Below are 19,876 nucleotides of genomic sequence, written 5' to 3' on the forward strand. Positions count from 1 at the left end.
TTTCTTCCGGAACCCCAAGGGAAAGTTTGTATATCTTACAACCTTCTTTTGAAATAACAGCTATAGAATACAGAATCAAAATTCCTGAGCCTAAATGCAAGTCACCAACAGCCTAGCTCCTATTTATCAGCTCACTTGTTTGAAACCCTGCCTTCTTATCTATGACTGTTGTACAGCTCACTATGGCCTAGTTTTAACCCCATCTTCCATGAAACTTTTCCCCCAGTTTCCCTATCCTAAAATTTTAATGTCGCTTACGCTATAGAACATTCATTTAATATATGCTACCTTGTATTTACCTATCTACTGTACCCTAATCTATGAACTTTCAAATCAAAGACTAAAGTCTAAATAAATTGCTTTCCATTTTCAGAGTCTAGACAAACAAGGTGCTATACAAACATGAAATATTATTTATTAATACTTGCAAGACAAAAAACATATGGAAGAATGAGATCAGAATGCTATGACAAGTTAGAAGTCTTCTAAAACACAAAGTTATGAATTTATTAAAACACTTAAATAATAAGGAAATCTGGAGACATCAGTTTGTACTAGATTGGTTGATTCACAGAAATTCTTATTTGCTTTTGAATCACAAAAATAGAATTTCCTATGTAAAATTTTTTTTAAATATTTATTTTTTGTGAGAGCATAAGCAGGGCAGGGGCAGAGAGAGGGGGACACAGGATCTGAAGGGGCCTCTGTGCTGACAGCAGTGAGCCCAAATTGGGGCTCAAACTCACGAACTGCGAGATCATTACCGGAGCCAAAAATCAAAAACACAACCAACTGAGCCACCCAGGTGCCCCTCATATATATAATTTCTTAATTTCCTACATATGTTTCACACCATCTATAGAGGACCAACCCAGATTTTTAAAAAATTCTAAATCAGTACTGAGACAAAAGGTCCCACAGCTCACCAAACTTTTTCTCCTACAAAGACAAAAGACAGTACAGTAACTTTTTAATTTGGAAATTATGCTCTGTTTATAAAAGTGGTTAACTGGAGGGGTCCCTGGGTGGCGCAGTTGGTTGAGCATCCAATTCTTGATTTCTGCTAAGGTCATGATCTCAAGGTCGGCAGGATCGAGCTCAGTGTGGGGGTCTGTGCTGATAGCACGGAGCATGCTTAGGACTCTCTCCCTCTCTCTCTGCCCCTCCCCTGCTTGCATGTGCACTATCTCTCCCAAAATAAATACAATAAACATTTTTTAAATGGTTAACTGGATAAGGACCCAATTATTTTTACATAAAGAGCATCCATTGTGCCTTAAGGAGAGTCATCCTGCAAACCAGCCTTGGTGGCAGAGACAAGACACCATGCAAATGACCCTAAGATGGGGTTCCTGGTGTTAAGCCAGGCAGGTATTCCTTCCTGCTTTGGCTGCCCCTGCCTGTATTTTCTCAATAAATTTTTCTTTACCTTGAACTACTTTACATGGATTTCTAGTTCTTATAATCAAAGAACCTTGATGAAAAAACCATCATAAACCTTTATATCACATATTAGTAGTCTCCTTATCCTTATCTTAGTCATATAATTCCCAAAACAAGTCGGGATAGTGCTTCCACAACTCTGAGTTCAGAAAGGGTCCCAAACCTGGAAGTCAGATGACTGAGAATTATTAATTTACTGTTTCTGGCCAAGCATAATTGACTCAAATAATGGTACATACAAGAACAAAGATGTTTAAAGTCAAGCACTGTATTGTTCTACTTATAAAGCATTAGCAACCTCATCTTTCAAGTTCAAGGAAATATCTACAGACTGCTGGGTATATAACACTGCTCGGCAGGCCCTGCCTGCACATATGCCTTTCATTTTCTAGTCTATGTTATTCAGTCTGTTGGTGATAGTGGAGATGGAAAGAATAAGGAAATGGTAGAAAGGAGATAGGGAAAAAGAAACCTAAGACAAAAACAATGCTATTTCGACTTTTTTCCCCTAAATATACACATGTTTTCTTTTATACAATAAACTTAAAAAATGTACATATTTCAAAATGGATTATAAATTAAGAGCAGCCAATTTTAAATAGATTTCTTTTAGCTTATATTCTCTCATCAGGAAAAAATACTGGAATTAAAATTTTAGACACACTTATTCTTCATGGAAATTAGATATATACACACATGTATATATAAATATATATAAATACATATATACACAATCACACATATATTACTATAATTTATTATTCTTTAATAGAGCAAGGAAATCTAGTATTGATATTTTTTACTGTAAATAAGTTGAAATACTTAAACTATGTGAAGTCTGAAATAAGAACTGATAAAAATCTCAGTATTTTCTAGTATTTTGAGATATGCTACTAAATTTTAAGACTCCAGAGTCCATACTGCCTGTTTACCAGAGGCCATGACTAACAAGACTGTGTTAACTAATGCCTACCAAAAACTGAAATGTGCTTTAATATTATGCTCAATTTTATAATTGTCAAATACCATTCCAAACTAATAGAAGCACAGTACTTAGAAGCAAAATTATGGAACTGAAAGTACTCAAAAGGTATATATGCATGGTTTTTAAATGCATGAGGAGCTAATTAATCAATCCACCATATCACCACCCACCTTAAATCTCATTTTTGTCAAGCACCTGAGCAGTAAATGCTCCATAAGTACTGGATGAATGGATAATTAGATCTAGCACAAGATAAAACTACTTGTAAAATAAAGGAATAATAGGTCTCAAGTTCCAAGGAACTTAAATGAAATAGAATTTTTTTAAGTGAGGGAAGTTCTCCTTTTCCTCATTTTTTAAATAACTGTTTCTAATTTTGAAAGATATTTCTTAATCTTCCTAGGCACTCTGAAAATGCATAAAAACATTTAATTTTCTTAAACTGTGGAAGTCACAAAATGCATCAAAATTTATTAAGCTCAACAATTATAAAGTCAACACCAGTAATTCTAACCAGATCGAAACCAGACTAGAACTGAACCTATACATTGCCCTCAACTGCACAACCCTTTCCTCTGAGCTCTACAGAGAATATTCTCTTTACTCTGTGATGACAAAACTTCCTGGATTTTCTTTATAGGTTTACCACATATATGCATATCCTTAAAGATATTTAGATTTATTTTTAAATATTATGTGAATGGAATATATGCAATGCATTACTTTGTCCTGCTTCTCTTATTATTCATTATGTTTATTAGATTCATCCTTAGGGTTGCATATACTTCTAGTTTGTTCATTTTCCCTGAACACTGTATAGGTAAAAATAAAACAAAAAACCCTTTATTCATTCTGCAGGTAGACATTAAAGTTGCTTCAATCTTTTGGCCATTATTAAAATAAAAATGAAAATAGTGTTATGAACATTTTTGCAGATATAGCCTACTACATATCTGCACACACATCTCTAGGGTATATTCTTGGGAATGGAACTGTTAAGTTCATAAAATACGTGGCTCTTATCTTATGCTTGATAATGCCAAACCATTTTTTAAAGTACAGTTGACCTTCGAACATAGGTTTGAACTAGGCTGACCCACTTACTTTTTCTCAATCAATCGAGAATACTGTAAGTGTATTTTTCTGCCTTATGATTTTAATAACCTTTTCTCTTCCCCAGCTGACTTGTCAGAATACAGCATGTATACAATACATACACAAAAAGGTGTGTTAATCGACTGTATTATTGGTAAGGCTTCTAGTCAGAGGTTAAATTTGAGGGAAGGTCAAAAAGTTACAGATGGATTTGTACTGCACAGGGGGGCTGCTTTCCCAACTGCCGAGTTGTTCAAGGGTCAACTATGATTATAATGTACCTTTCTACCCATAATGAGGATTTAATTTGCAATCCACCACTACTAAGGAAATGAAACACACTCCTGTTTGTCACTTAAATTTTCTTGTAAGTGCCTGCTGAAGTATTTTCCAAGTTTTCTATTGAGCTGTTCTATTATTGCTTTATTGTCATTCTTTTATTTGAAATCAACATAAGCTTTGCTAATTTTATGCACCATAAAAATCTTTTCTCATTCTGTGGTTTTTTAACACCTGCTTTCAAATAAAAACAGGTTGTCTATTTTAATAAAATTTTTTTTAATTTTATAATTTTTTAAAAATGTTTATTTTTGAGAGAGACAGAGAGACACAGTACAAGCAGGGAAGGAGACAGGAAGAGAGAGAGAGAGAGAGAGAGAGAGACAGACAGACAGACAGACAGACAGACAGAATCCAAAACAGGCTCCAGGCTCTGAGTTGTCAGCACAAAGCCCAAAGTGGGGCTCGAACTCACCAACCTCAAGATCATGACCTGAGCCAAAGTCGGTCACTTAACCGACTGAGCCACCCAGGTGACCCTTAATAAAATCAAATTTATTGGGTTTTTTTCCTTTTTCCCTTTACAGTTTTTATGTTTTGTCTAAGAAATCCTTCCCAACCTCAAAATCATTTTCAAAAAAGGTTTTCTCTTTGCCTTTTGCATTTAGGTCATAATCCTCCTGGAAGCAGATTTTATGTAAAATAGTTGATTCCCTTCATGATTTCATATATACACATATGTACACACACACACACACAAATGTCCCAGCACTGTTAATTTAAGAGTGTGTTCATTCCCCTAAGATTAGTGATCACAGCTATGTATGTGCATGGTTCTGTTTCTGAGCTCTCTATCCCTTCACTGATATGTTTGGCATTTGGTATTTGTGCCATTGTCATATTTATCTTCATTACTATAATTTTAAAGTTCGTTTCAAATAGTATAGAGTAAACCCTTTCACCTTGTTATTCTTCAGGCTGTCTTCTTTTCTTCTTGAATTTCCCTACATTTCAGAATCAGTTGTTGTATTTTAAAAAAAATCCTTGGGATTTTGACTTACAAGGATTATTATTATTATTTTTTTTTAGCACAGATGTATACAATATTGAGAGTTCCAGTCCACAATAATGGGATAATTCTATTAAATCAACCCTGCATTCCTGAGATCAATCCAACTTAGTCATGATGTATACTGTCCCTTCTATATATTGCTGGATTTAATTTCTGTATTAGTTAGCATAATATGAGATGCTTTAATAAACAAGAATCTCAGTGGCCTGACACAATGAAGTTTCTTATTCATATAAAGACAAATGAGAATGTTTCTCATCTCAGAGAGACTTGCATGAGGTTATTCAAAGCCTAGACTCATTTATCTTGTGGTTCCACAACAAAACCTCAAGAGTTCCCATCTGGATTCTCTGCACCTGGCTGGCATACAGGGAAGAGAGAATATAAAGCTCATGTACATCAGGCCTGGATGTAGCATGTTATTACTTCTACTCACATTCCTTTGGCCAACTTAGTCAAAAGGCCACTCACAAAAGGAGGCTATTAGAGTCTATATGTATGCCTGAGCAAAAGAGAAAATGAATCAAAGATGTGAATTCAAAGAAGCAGACTAATATTTTGTGTAGGAATTTTGCATTTATGTTCAGTGAGGCTGACTTCTGATTCTTCTTAGAACTATCCTTGCTGGTTTTGCTATCAAGGTTAGGCTAGTTCCATATAACGGAGGAAAGAGAGTTTCTTCTTTTTCCATTCTCTGGAAGAATTTGTAAAATACTGCCATTATTTCTTCTCTAAAACTCTGTTAGTACTTGCTTATGAAGCCATCTGGATTTGAAGCTCTTCTGTGGAAACTCGACAGTAACACTGTTCAGGTTGTCTATAGCTTTATTATTCCATTTTGTTAGGTTATGCTTTTCTGGAAATTTGTCTCTGGGTCAAAATTTCTGAGGCACAATAGGATCCTGAGATTTTATGTGCACGAAAAGAGGTATTAAAATAGCTGAAAAAAAATTAAATGATATCTTTGTAATCTAGTTCACCTCTTACCTTTACAGAGAGTAAGAGGAAGCTTATGAGAGAACCAAGTACTCTCCTTTCAACCCTATCACATCACCAGGCTATTAAGTAGCAAAACTGGGACTAGAATCTAAATCTTCTGATGTCCAGTCCGATGCTCTTTCCACTATGCTGTTTTAGTTCAGCTGGTTCAATAGACTGCGTTAATCAGTCAACAAATGAGAGGGAGAATGCAGAGAGGGTTGTGATCAGAAACCACTTCAACCCTGGGAAGAGAGCACATTCCTTTGCAGGTAGTTGCTGGCAGGCCTTTGGGGTCCTTCTCCAGTTCCTCCACGATCATATTCATATCTTCCTCAGTAAGAAGTGTATGGTGTTTAAACTATGGCTTCTCTGAATTTTAAGGCCTTATCCAGTTCTACGATACCCGTAGGTTTGATTGTGAAGATCTCAGCAAACGGTAGTGATACTTCCTTCCCCAAGCAAAACCAACAATTTTAGGACACTTAACTCCCATAAGCTGAATATCAGACAGTCCAATAGCTTCAGCTTATCAACAGGGATAATGTAATTCTGTTGTCAATCTCCATACATAAACAAATATTTTTAAAAACTTGATTCTCAGTGCACTGTGAAGTCAGGAAAGTACATCTTTAAAAGTCTTGGCTCTTGGTTTTCACCATCCCTCTCTCTGTTTTTTTTAAACTGCACAAATGACTTAATTTACCTTTCCCCCCCCTTTAATCCAACAAAATTTATTGAGAACATCCTACTAGGTTCTGAGGTTCACTGATAAAACAGATATTGGTCACTGTCCACATGAATGTTGTGAAGGTCATCTGATCTTCCCATGAAGACTGCTTTCTTACCATAGCAGTCTGACTTGGTTTGGACCCTCTTTTCAAATGCCTGAGGTGGTTTAGTTGCAAAACTGATACACAGGTGTTTTGCTTTCATTTTTTTTTTTTTAACTAATGAGGCAATTTATTAACCCAGCATTTGTTCTAATGATTCTAGGTGGCAGCTGCCACCTGTCTAGCAATTCTGTCCAGATCTCTCATCTCTAGGGTGTCAGTTTGCAGCCCCCACCTCGGTCCTTTTCCACTGTTTTTAGCCTCTCTAGGGCTTGGAGGACCCTGTGGGCCATGCTTATGGCACCTCTGCCGAAGTGGCTGGGCATGAACCCTTTTCTCTAAAGTTGCCCACAGATGTTGGCCACGAAGCTGGCCCCAGCACTGCCCTGGAGGTGCGGGTGCCGGGCTGTGGAGACAGCTTGTGTGAGGAAGCAGTTCGCATCGCAGGGAGCAGGCTCTTTATGCTTGGCCAGCTTGACAATATCCACCCACTGAGGGACTTTCAGCTCTCCAGACTCCTGTTGGTTCACGTCTTTTACAGAAACTCCAGGCATTGAGAGGCCTCCATGCTGCCAGCCAGGGGAAAAACAACAATGGGGTTCCCCAAGCACAAGTCAGACATCCTGCTTTTCTTCTTGAAGACATTTTTTTCCTGGGTACAGAATTTTAGATTGGAATCCAACTTCTACTTTCTCAACACATTTATGGAATCATTGCACTGACTACAGATTTTCATTTGCTGCTACTTAGAGTCAGTACTCCTTTGAAGATAATTTAAAATTTTTTTCTTTGTCTTTTGTTTGCTGCATTTTCATTATATCTATGTTTAGTTGTTTTTTTTTTTTATTTTTTTTTACTTTGTATAGGACTTGTTGAGTTACTTAAATCAATCCTGGAAAATTGTCCTTATGTCTTCAAATATGTATCTGCTTCATTCATATTCATTCTCTCCTCTCTTCCCCTCCTTCCAGAATGCCCAAAAAAATTCAGGTTAACATTTCTAACCAATCTTCCTTTTCTCGCAACATCTTCTATTTTCCACTTTTTCACCTCTTTGTGCTGAGCTTCCAGATAACATTTTTCAGTTCACATATTCTTCAACTATGTCAAATACATTTCCAACATATTTATTAAGTTTTTCATTTTGGTTACTGAGGGTCTTTTTCATTGCTCTATTTCACTCAAATTTGTTATATCGCTGTTTTTATAATTCCCTGTTCTGGCAAATATTTGCAAGCTTGTTTATTAAAACAGTGAAATTATTTATAATCTATGTATAATAACAGCAGTATCTGAAATATTTAGTCAGTGGTTTTTTTTTTTTAAGTTTATCATTATTTATTTTGAGAGACAGATAGAGAGCAAGCAGGGCAGAGAGAGGGTGAGACAGAATCCCAAGCAGGCTCCGTGCTGTCAGCACAGAGCCCAATGCAAGGCTTGAACCCACAAATCTGAGCCAAAATCAAGAGTTGGATACTTAACCAACTGAACCACTCAGGTGCACCAGTTTCTGTTCTATCTTGCTACAGTTTGCTTATGGTGCTTTGTTTTCTTTTATGATTGGTCATCTTTATATGATGGATGCTCAACAGTTTTGAAAAGTTATATGAAAGAGATTTTTGATGCTTAGAATTAAGGTGCCTTTCTTCAAAAAGTATATAAATTTGCTTCTTCCAGGCACCTGGGGCAAAAATTTTCTTGGACTTCTGGCATTATGTGACTTTGGCCGGTGATTCCACACAATGCTAGTACCCGTTTTACAATCTTTGAGAAACGGGTTCTTTTTCTTTTCTTATTCTCCTTTTTCCAATCTGTTCAGTACAACAGACCTCTCCTTGCAATCTTCTGCAGTAGGAAAAAGACAGTGAATATTTCCTTCTTACTTAGGTTCCAGTTTGATACGGGAGACAATGTGTTAGACTTGGAAATCTGGAATTAATGACTTGCCCTTTGCCTCTGGATCCACCAAAACCTGAAGCTTAGTTTTCAATGGTTTTATCCAGATGGGAAAACAACTTAGGGTAGCCAGAGCTTTAAATACATCTTCACCTTTTAGGTTCTTGCCTTTTCTTAGATTATGGTCTGGCAGGTTCCTTAACAGCTCTTTGATGCTATAAAGAAGTTTTTGTATAATTCACCTAGTATTTTTAATTGTCTTCAGCTGCAGGGTTGGTCCAGATAATGTGGTCCAACATTACATAAATAAGGAAAACAACATTTTTAGGAAAAAATGAACCAAACGTTTTCTAATGATATCCACAAAGTTTTTTGATGTTTTTGCCTTTTAAGTTAAATGTGGAAAAGAGTTCAACACAGAGCTATCATATAGCCTAGCAAACTCCACTCCTACAGAGACACCCAAAAGAAATGAGAACATGCCCATACGAAAACTTGTACAAAAATTTCATAGCTGCACTTTTATAATAATCAGAAAGTGGAAACAACTCAATGTCCATCAACTGATGACTAAATAAACAAAATGTGGTATTTCCATACAATGGAATATTATTCAGCCATGGAATGAAGTACTAATACATCTACAAAACGGATAAACCTTGAAAACATTATACTAAATGGAAGAAGCCAGACGCAAAAGAGAACATATTATATAACCCCATTTATATGAAATATCCAGAATAGGCAAATCCAGAGACACAGAAAAAAGGTTACTGGTTGCCAGGATGAGGAAAAGGGAGCTGGGAAATGACTGCTAATGGGTACCAAGTTTCTTTTTGGGTTGATGAAAATGCTCTGGAATTAGTGTTCATAGTTGTATAAACTTATGAATATATTAAAAATCACTAGTGTATAATTTTAAATGCAGAATTTTATGGTCTATAAATTATATCTCAACAAAAAGAACAGAAAAATGTTAATCTCAGGTTTGTCTACAATACTCATTGTGGTAATACCGACTACCTACACTAAGTTACCTCACTGAACATGCAATTCACAGGATAGTGAAGATTTGAGGGTAATGCTTTATAAAGATACCAGGCAATCTGAACACACTTCATGCAGGTTACAGAAAATGCTGGAAATCCTTACTATGATTATGAACAATCTTCACTGGAATTCATACGTATGGAGACCTATATACAGGTATATTAAGATAATCAGTGAACAGAACTACATGACATAAAAGCCAAGAGAATCTATGAAAACAGCATTCTCTTATACCCTAAAAGAAACTAGCAAAATACTACAACTTCCCCCTCTCTGAATAATTTTCTTTTATATAGAGCAGCCACTTACTCAGATGAACATAGCTAATGAATGCTCTCTTTAAAAAAGAAACAAATAAACAACAACAACAAAAAAAACCCCTTCTATGATTAAAGAATACAGTCTGCACTACTGCAATGTGTTTGGGAACATAAATTAGAGGATATGAAACCGGTAAATAGGGAATGGTGTCAGAATAATAAAGAAGTCACTCTGGTGCACTGGGGATTTTTCCTAGGCAAGGGGAGCCAGAAAAGTGGGAACAGAAGTGTAACGTTTAGCAGGAAGGGAGAAAGACCTGCAGACAGCAGGAGCGTGATGTGTGTTATAAGAAAACTGAAAAGGAGGGCTTCAGAGGCGCACTCCCAGCCCCGCTGCAGGCGGTAGTATTTCCCAGGCTCACTTAAACAGCAACCCCTCACCCTCCACTGCTCACGTCTACACTGCCATCGGCACTTCCTTAGGCCCACTATCTCCATCCTAATTAAAGTGTTGTCAGAGTTTCTAGTCAAGTAATTAATTCTGTGCATTTATAATACCCACTGTGGTAGCCACTAACTATACGCTAAGTTACGTCACGGAGCAGTGCCAGCTCTCTTTTTAAATGCTGGTTATTTTTTAGTTTGTGTTGCTTAGAACACAAAATTGCACAGGTTTTGGTGAGGCTTTTCAGGAACACATACAGCATTACAGCAGAAGCATCTGTACTTTTTTAAGTCTGTTTACTTCTCTAAAGGTTGGAAATACTATATGCTAGGAACCCATGTTGAAGATAGGGCAACATAGAAATAAAGGCATTATTTCCAGTGTTCCAAAGTAAAGAGAATCACATCCCCTTCACTCCTGAACTTTATTTCCATTTAAACATATTCTGTGTTTTTGTCCCCACAATCCCTGAAGATGTTGTAAGAGTATCACAAATTAGTGACCACTGAAGTAAGCAACACTGCTTATAGTTTCATTTTCTAGGTCCTTATTAAGCTGTGTGCTGGATCTTTGGAAATCCACTGGGAGTAGTAGTAATGCTCTCGCAAAGACTTAGCCTCAGAAGTTCCACAGTCCTCAGAGACAGATCCAGGGTCTTCAAGAAGACATTATTTAGTCGTAGTTTTGTCACTGCATACTCATAAGACCTTGGACAAACCTTTTGCTTTAATTGGACTCCTCCTTCCTTATCATTTAAATGAAGTACAGAACTACATCAGGGTTTCCAAACCTCCTTATAACACATAAACTCCTTTTTAAGGTAATTTTGGTCATTTAGTCATTTTTTTCATAATAATAACAAAGTGATTTTAAGTAAAAATACTTCAAATTGCTGCATTAAAGGAGATCATATTATAAAGATTATTTATAAAATAGTATTTGAGCACATTCACATTATGGTTAAATTCTAATATTTCCTTCTTTACATATGATGTGCTCTTAATTTTTTTATAGATTACTTGAGAAAAAGCGTGACATGTCAATATATTATCATCTTTAGAACAGAGCCTAAACCTCCACTTTAATCACCCTTCCCCATTCAAATCAAGTGGAATAGCGTTCTTCTCCATAAAAATCTCAACATTACTAAAGACCTATCATAATTAAAAGATGGGATCTCAGTCTATTTTTAAAAGCTATAAACGTCTTTTAAAATGCTAATAAATCTGTTACCAGATTAGTATTCTTGTAACAGCTGTCTGACTACTCAAACTTCTGAACACCTCCAAGGGCTGCCCAATGCCCAGGAGCCAAATGTCAAATGCCACAGACTGGTATTCAAGGAATTCTATCAACTACACCCAATCTGTCTGTTCCTCACGACCATTGCTCATATATATAAATTATTCTACAGAAATGTGTACAATGTATAGTAAACTCTGAGGTTTACATTTTCCGTATATATACTCAGTTTTTCCAGCACCATCTTTTGTAAAGACTTTCCTTTTCACATTGATTTCCCTGAGAACTTTTGTCAAACATCAAATAACCATGAAGGTATGGGTCTATTTCTGAGCTCTGTGATCTGTTGCACCAAGCTACACATCTATCCCTATGCAAACCTAACTTCCTGGATTATTGCAGCTTTAGAGTACATCTCAGGGGTGGAGCATCAGGCTAGAACAAGCCAGTGAGCACTCTCCATTTCTTCCCCACCACCATGACTGGTGTACTTCAGTGAGGACTGTGGAGGCAGGCGGGTCATCTACACCTGTGTAACGGAATGCATTTTAGAACATCTATTGGCAACTCTAGGATACAACTGATCTCAAATGCTTTGTGTTGGTGCCACTATATCTGGTAGCCACTAGCTACATGTGGTTACTTAAAAATACAGTTCCTCAGTTATATTTCAAATGCTCAACAGCTACACCTGACTAATGGCTACCGTATTGTACAGCACAAATACAGAACATTTCCATCACCCAAAAAGCTCTACTGGAAAACACTACCATAGGTGACGCTACGTGCAGGTGGAAGGGCAGGAGCTGCCGTGTCAGCACGACCAAGTGGGCATCAGGACAAAGCGGAAGGCTTGAGAGAGCACGGCCTAATCTCCACCACACACTGCTGGACGTTTTTGTTATGTGATCTATAACAAGTACCCCTATTTTAAAGAGGAGTTTCAATCACGTCTTGTGTTGCTTGCCATCAGAAACCACCTAATTAATATAAAACAGTTAGCAAAATGATACCACCTACATTATTTTAATTGATCCTTTAACTCCACAAGGTTTAGAACGTTAATACTACTCTCTTCTATTAAACAGGTACCATAAACATTCAATAAAATAGTTAATAGCTGATTAGTACAACCAAGAAATGCTAATTATAATACTAAATATAGAAATTTACTTTGAACTATAGTAAGTGAAATATCAACAGAATTTCAGAATTATAATACCTTTCACAAAATGCCTAAGTCCCCACCTAAATGCTTATTTTCTACTGTCTTACAAAACAATAACTGATAGATTTTTTTTATACTCCCAAAGTGCAGAACAATTTTTAAAAACTTCATGCAACTATACAATTATGGAAGATGGCACCAAAATGTTTAAATTATATCATATTATGGAACAATCCTATATGAATACTGGTAGCATAAAAAAGCAAGCTGGTTTTTAGAAATCCTGTACAAATACTAGTTGCTATTTCTAAGGTTTTTTGCAGAACATAAACATTTCTGAGATATACAAGACAGATTTTGGAAATAACAACTTGAGCCCGGAAATTACCACAAAGAAACAAACCAGTTATAAGAGATTTTCTATACAAACAAAACATGACAGATAATATTCTCCACTGAATTACAAAAGGTGTATTTCAGGAGCATGTGGATGGCTCAGTCGGTTAAGCAGCTGACTTCTGCTCAGGTCATGACCTCACGGGTAGTGAGTTCATCTCTTCCGCCAGGCTCTGTGCTGATAGCTCAGAGCCTGGAGCTTGCTTCGGATTCTGTGCTTCCCTCTCTCTCTCTGCCCTTCCCCTGCTTAACGCTCTGTCTCAGCCTCTCAAAAATAAACATTAAAAAAATTTTTTTTTAATAAAAAAAAAAATAAGATGTAAGTTCCAATATGAATTCAAGCTTTGCTTTATTCTGTTAAGTCTCAAACCTGTAGCTTGTTTATTACCAATTTTCAAAAATTCCTAATTTTAAAAACCAATTTTAAAAGTTCATCTTCTGAACTTTCACTGTTAATTAAAGTAAGAAGTTGGATGTGAGCGCAATCTGTCTGTGACATGTCACCCCATTGATCGCCAGGTTGATTCGGCTGATCTGGCTGGCTAGGCGGGTGCCCCTTTCCTCCCTCACCGCTCCAGGTGCGTCCCTCCCGAAGCTGCACGCTCAGTCCAAGAGGACGACCTTCCCGGGTAGAGGAGGACCGCTCTTCGGTCAAGGGTATATGAGTGGCTGCACTCCCCTCCTAGAACCTCCACACAAGCTCTAAAGAGCTTACAGGAAATATTCTTTGAATGAAGAAATATAATCACATATCAATGTGCCTACACATATAATGATATTCTTCACAAGGATAACACCTACATATATGGTATGTTTACTTTTACCAAATGTAAGAGGTTCACACTACCATCTGGAATGGTTTACAAGCACTGACTGTAACTGTAAATTTAAAAGTAGGGTTATGACCAATCAGTGCTAAGACAATCCCTCTTTCTTCAGACTCTAGATCCCTAGAGTTTCTCTCAAAACTGAGCTACAAAAATAATTTCAAGATAAAAATGAAAACTATACAGTTGTCTCAATTTTAAGGAATTACATGTTTGAATGGCCTAGTTTAGAAACACTGCACACTTGCATTTGCTATGTCTTTTTAAGAGAAGTATCACTTATGCTACATATATATCTCACTTCACAAAGGCACACACAGAACATTCTTAAACATGGTAAGTACCCTGCATATTTTACACTAAATAAGCTTCTAGCTTTAATAGTAATTAATATAACATTTATATGCTAAATGATTGCCATGTGGTGGGAAACATCAAAAGCTTGGGATTCTAAGTGTCTCAAAACTACACTGAAATATATCCAACAAAAGAACTTCTGTAGTAAGATGATAAAATAGCCAATACATCATCTTTTTAGGAAAATGGCAGAAGTATGGTCAGTTGTTCCCAATGTCTAACATGACATCTTGTACATGGTATGAGAAATTGAAAGTATAAAAATAATGTATTATATTCAATATTTTTACCCTTTACCTCCTCCCTCCTTTCAACCCCTTTCAAGAAAATTACAGTGCAAGTTGAATACAATGCATTGCTTGGGGAGTACAAGATCGTCAGGAAAACCTAGAGAGCTTTCAGTAGCTATCCAAGCTTTCAGGCTCTGGCTTACTTCTCAGGTCTTAGCTATTTCCACTCTTCACCCTATATACTACTACAGCTACACTTCATTGATTTTAAGTCTGTAAAATAACTGTGCTATGTTTCATTTCCTGATTTCCACGTAAGTTGTACCTCTGAGCCAGAACACCCTTTTCTCTCTCCATGGCTGTCCTTTAAAGGACTAAGACAATGGTGTCACCTCTAGGGGAAGTTTTCTCTGACCACTCCTCCAATTCTCTGTACTCTCCCGCCCGCTTTTCTCACTGGCCAAAAATATGGCTAATGTAGCAAAGAGCTTCCAGAAGAGAAAGAACAACTTATCTGACTGCAACCACTAAAACACTCAATCCCTGACACCAAGACACATTAAAAGGATATACAGGTATTCATCAATAAATACAAGAAATGCATTACAGAAACCTGAGCTATATTATAAAGTGATACATATCACTCCTTTCCCCCATGAACTCCCGTTTACGTATCAACAACTTCAGTTTCTGATGGACAAAAATCTGACCTCAAGAAAATAAAAATCACACCCAGAGATGCATAATTCCTTAAAAAGCACATAATGAAAACCAATAATTATATGATAAATAATAATATTCAAATACACGGTAAAAATAAACATAGTAAAACTAAAACTGCTAGAGCTACAGTGACTGCAGTGTGAGGTGATGGCGCAGGACATGTGAGGAGAGGAGGAGGGCCATGAGGATTGTGTGCCTCACCCTGTGAATCACCATCCTGCTGCTTCAGGCTCTGTTAGGAATAAAAGAGCAGGGCAGGGGGCTGGAGGCGGAGGGAAGCCTTGTCTTGTCTTCAGATGTCTCATTATTTTTTCCCTTTCCCTGCCGCTCCACTGCAGCCCTGTAAGACATTAGGCAAGCCTCTTAAACACTCCCTGTCTGTTCCATTCCTCATCAGTAACATGGGGAGAAAAAAACTGATTGGCTCAGAAAGGCTCCATGAGAATATTATAATACTGTCGGAAACCCTAAGCATAAGCATGCCTCCAGTTCTAGAAGGTCAGCACTGGATGATCTCAGGAGACAAAAGTCACTTATTTTTCGGTTTTGTTCAACTGAGGAACTGTAATCCATCGCCCACACATCCCCACCACCCCCCTAAGTACTTTCGAAGAAGTACATATGTATAACCATGTAGAATTCCATTGAAAGGTGTTCCTAAAGGTTTCCCATTAAAAATGAGTTCCTTAGTTTGCAATTCACACCAAAATGGGCATGTTATTTTGAACTGCTTTTTAGAAGGTCTTAAAAGTTACAGTTTGTGCTTGCTCACTGCGTGAAATTATTTCAGAGGGTTTTCTTGGTAAGAAGAATACTTAAAAATTTTTACTGCCAAGAGACTGTAAATTAACTTGAATCTTTTAGTCTCACTTAGCTAGGACAAGTTAATTCAAATTAATACAATACTGCCTAGGCCTCTTCTCCAAAGTTTCTGATTCAGTAGGTGTGAAGTGGGGCCCAAGAACTCAGATTTCCAAGTGCTCTGGTGATGCTGCTGTTGGCTGGTCAGGCTACCATACCCTGAGAGCCACTGATTCTAAATAATGGATTGCTGCCAGGCTTAACTTTTACTACCAGCTCATTTTACTTAATAATAGGTAGATTCATTGTATGCTCTCTATCTTCCTCTAAGATACTAATGATTTCTAAATTCCTCTGTAATCTGACAGCAGGCAGGGATTATTAAGACCAGAAAAAAGCAGATTTTCTCATTCTTTAGAATCCAAATTATTTTCATCTTACTTCATTTATCACTATGCCTCAAGTCCCTCATCTGTGAAACAGGGACAATAAGAGACCTCGATCAGATAAAATAAATAAGAGTACCAGGTTATATTAGCAACATGATAAGTGGCACCACTTAGTTTTACTGCAATTAGTCTCACGAATTTTATGTTTATTATTGAGGAAAACATATTCACATTTGCTACCTGCTGAACATTGCTTATATATAAAATCTTACCCATTTACGGTGAAATGTTGCAGAGCTCCAGTGGGTTCAGTAAACCGGGGAGGAGAGGGAGGTTGTAATGTCAGTAACTGAGGCTCTAATCCCAGTTCTGCCACTGAAGTGCTACATGACTCTGGGCAAGTCATTTAATGGAGTCTCAATTTCCACTTCTGAAAAAGCTTGCCTTGGATATGAAGAATGAGATAATGCAAGTGGAAGTGGATTTTTTTTTAGTACCACGGTATTCCTGTCGTGAGGAAAATACCTCTATCTGGGTACAGTTTACAAGATATAACTAGAGAGATAAAAGGCCACAGTCTCTTACATCCTTAAATGACAGCATTATCCTTTAATGATCTGAATTATCAGATAAGCTATGTACTGAATACTTTCCAATACCACCAAATCATAACTATTTTTATATATTACATGCCAGAATATTTAGGATTTCAAATCTTTTTGTAAAGTGAGGGAAAAAAAATACAAAAGTAATCTCAAGCACTTATTGTGTAGCAACTGCTAAAATCCCCACTTCACAGCTCTGGCAGAATTTTTATTTTGATGCAGAACCCTTCTATTGGGCCTTGGCTTTTGTTTCGTATAAACACAATGTACACACACACACACACACACACACACACACACACACACGTGTGTGGGTGAAATAGTAACTAACTGATGATTTTCATCACTAGTTTCTAATACTTAAGGTAAATCCAATCTTCTTATAAAACTGCATATAATAGTTGACAGGTTTTTAAATCTTAATTTATTAAAAAGAAAATATGGGGGTTATAACATTGTCCCTGTACATTTCAATTAAATTACTACTTCTTGTAGGCCTAAACAAAATTGGGCCACATATAAGCACTTTGAATCAATGCTTAATAATACAGAAAGAGACAAAGATGTCTCATGACATTTGTACAGAATATCTCCTACTGAAATATAGAAAATAAAGTAGTGAAACTCATTTTTTATAAGGAATATACTCCTAAAAAGCAGCGTATAATAAGCATTTTCAAATAAGACACCATTAATGCAGCAACAATACTCTCTATTTCAAAGAAATGCAGTTATAAAGTCTCATATAGTTTCTTTATGACAATCTCCTAATTTACTATGTCTAAGTTTCTATTTTCATTTATTTAGCTTCTCAAAGTAGGAGATATCACATTCTACCAGACACTGCAGACTTTAAGAGACCCAAATGCTTTTTAAAATGTGCTGTTAATTTTTTTAAAAAGCTACACAGAAGTTATTTTTTATCAACTGAACTTGTTAAAATTGATTAAAATGTAAAAAAAACCAACTAGTTTTAAGGTATAGATAATATGAAACAAGGGACAGCAAAGACAGAACACCATTCTATAGACGGGGCTCTGGTATCTGTAGTTAAAATCAAAAGGTAGATAAATCTGAGCACCATGTCTTCCTTTATATGTTTATCATCACAATATTCAAATACCAACTACTTTTAATATATTTATTCCATTGTGCTCCCAGAAAACATACTAGATCTAATTCCATAGGCATAATACATGTGCATTCTTGCAGGTGTGGTTTTTAGAAATATGAGGGAAAGTAAAATCCTATTGATCATAATGACTAACTTATATGCAACAGGAAACACTAAATTCAGGCTAACGGGCTTATAAAAGTTATTCTCAAAGCCTTCAGTTAATTTCACTATGGATCAAGTGCATTAGGAAACACTAATGTGGATCACTTACAGCTGTTTATGCCTCCATTTACTGCTGACGAAGCCACAGGAGACAGCTTTTTTACACATCCAGACCATCACGCCAGCTTGCTCGAAGTTTACAGATATAAAATCTTCAGTTGGCACAAGTGTGCCTAAGTGGCTTACAAAACAATGTGTGGAAAGAATAGTCTTGGGCCTGAATTAGAAATATCTAAATAACATCACTTTGCAGAATCCATAGTACACAGGAGCCCCTCAAATATTTTTGTTAAATGATCAAATGGATAAAGTGTGTTTCCAATTACAATTGTTTGAAAGGAAACTATCTGGAAAAAAGTACTTATAATGGTATTCTATAAATATCCTTAGATGAGGTATTTGTTAAGTGCCCAATCCATAGGAAACTCTTTAGGTGTTTGTCATTACTCTGGTCCAGTAAACATAGTTTGGTTCACAACAATCTTTGTAGCTGCATTAGTGTAAGCCATTATGACCACTGATAAAAAGGAACTCAGATATGTATATACTTCTAATTAGGATGTAGCTGCACTACCCTAGTAAGAATATGTAGGGTAACCACCACTGTCTAATAATGATGGTTAATTCAGTAAACTTAACATGCAAGGTAAATTAAGCCTTATAATTTATCCTACCAACAAATTAATACTTTATAATAAGCCAATGTATCTTCTAACCATTATGTTTATAGAATTCTGAACTTAATAAAGAACTACTGGTAATATTCATGTTCACTTATACCTAAGAAATTCAATTAAAGAGAAAACATCAAAATCCCAATTGATAATTGACCTGCAAAAAGTTTTCCTCATACTGAAGTAAATTGTAATAGAGGCTGCTAAAGAATGTTTGGGATTTGCTGTCTTACACTTTGCTGACCCCAACAGAGGTGAAGACTGAGGTAGTCTGAAAGCTCTCTGAGGATTAAATCAGACTATATTCTTCATATTCTCTAAGGAAGGAAGCTTTAGGCTGTGCGGAGCACCCTCAACTTCCAGGGGCCAAGACCAACAACTGCTGCAATGAAAGAGCAGAGTAGTTAGGGTCAGGGGGATGGCTGCCTTCTACAGTGAAACTAGCCTGCATATCTATCTGTTCGCATTATAAAAGTCAACTCTATTCCTTTGACTTAGGCAGTGGAGCTTCTGATAAGATGGAGATTTTTAAAATAAGATGTTGTTTTAAATCAAACACACCAGGGATACTCTCCATTTCAAGGAAATCGTATTTCTCTACTGCAGCCATTCCTTTTTGGGCAATAATTGATTTAGTTTGTTACTGCAAAAAAAAAAAAAATTCCGCTACTTATAATTAAAAAAAAAACACTTTTGTTACTTTTTAGCAATTAATTAATTGTTTGCAGTGAGAAGTAAAAGCATCATATAAATTACAGCTACACCTCTCCTTTGTTCTTGTTGCCCACA

At 36.4% G+C, this 19,876-nt stretch overlaps 1 protein-coding gene and 1 pseudogene across 5 annotated transcripts in view; both read right to left on the minus strand.

Moving 5' to 3' along the window:
• The window catches only part of MEF2A (myocyte enhancer factor 2A), a 113,355-nt gene that overhangs the window by 41,792 nt on the left and 51,687 nt on the right, over positions 1–19,876 (minus strand). The window lies entirely within an intron of this gene.
• Positions 6,845–7,820, minus strand: LOC115300881 (annotated as a pseudogene).

The sequence above is a fragment of the Suricata suricatta genome, chromosome 9, assembly GCF_006229205.1.
Source record: "Suricata suricatta isolate VVHF042 chromosome 9, meerkat_22Aug2017_6uvM2_HiC, whole genome shotgun sequence".
Lineage (NCBI taxonomy): Eukaryota > Metazoa > Chordata > Mammalia > Carnivora > Herpestidae > Suricata > Suricata suricatta.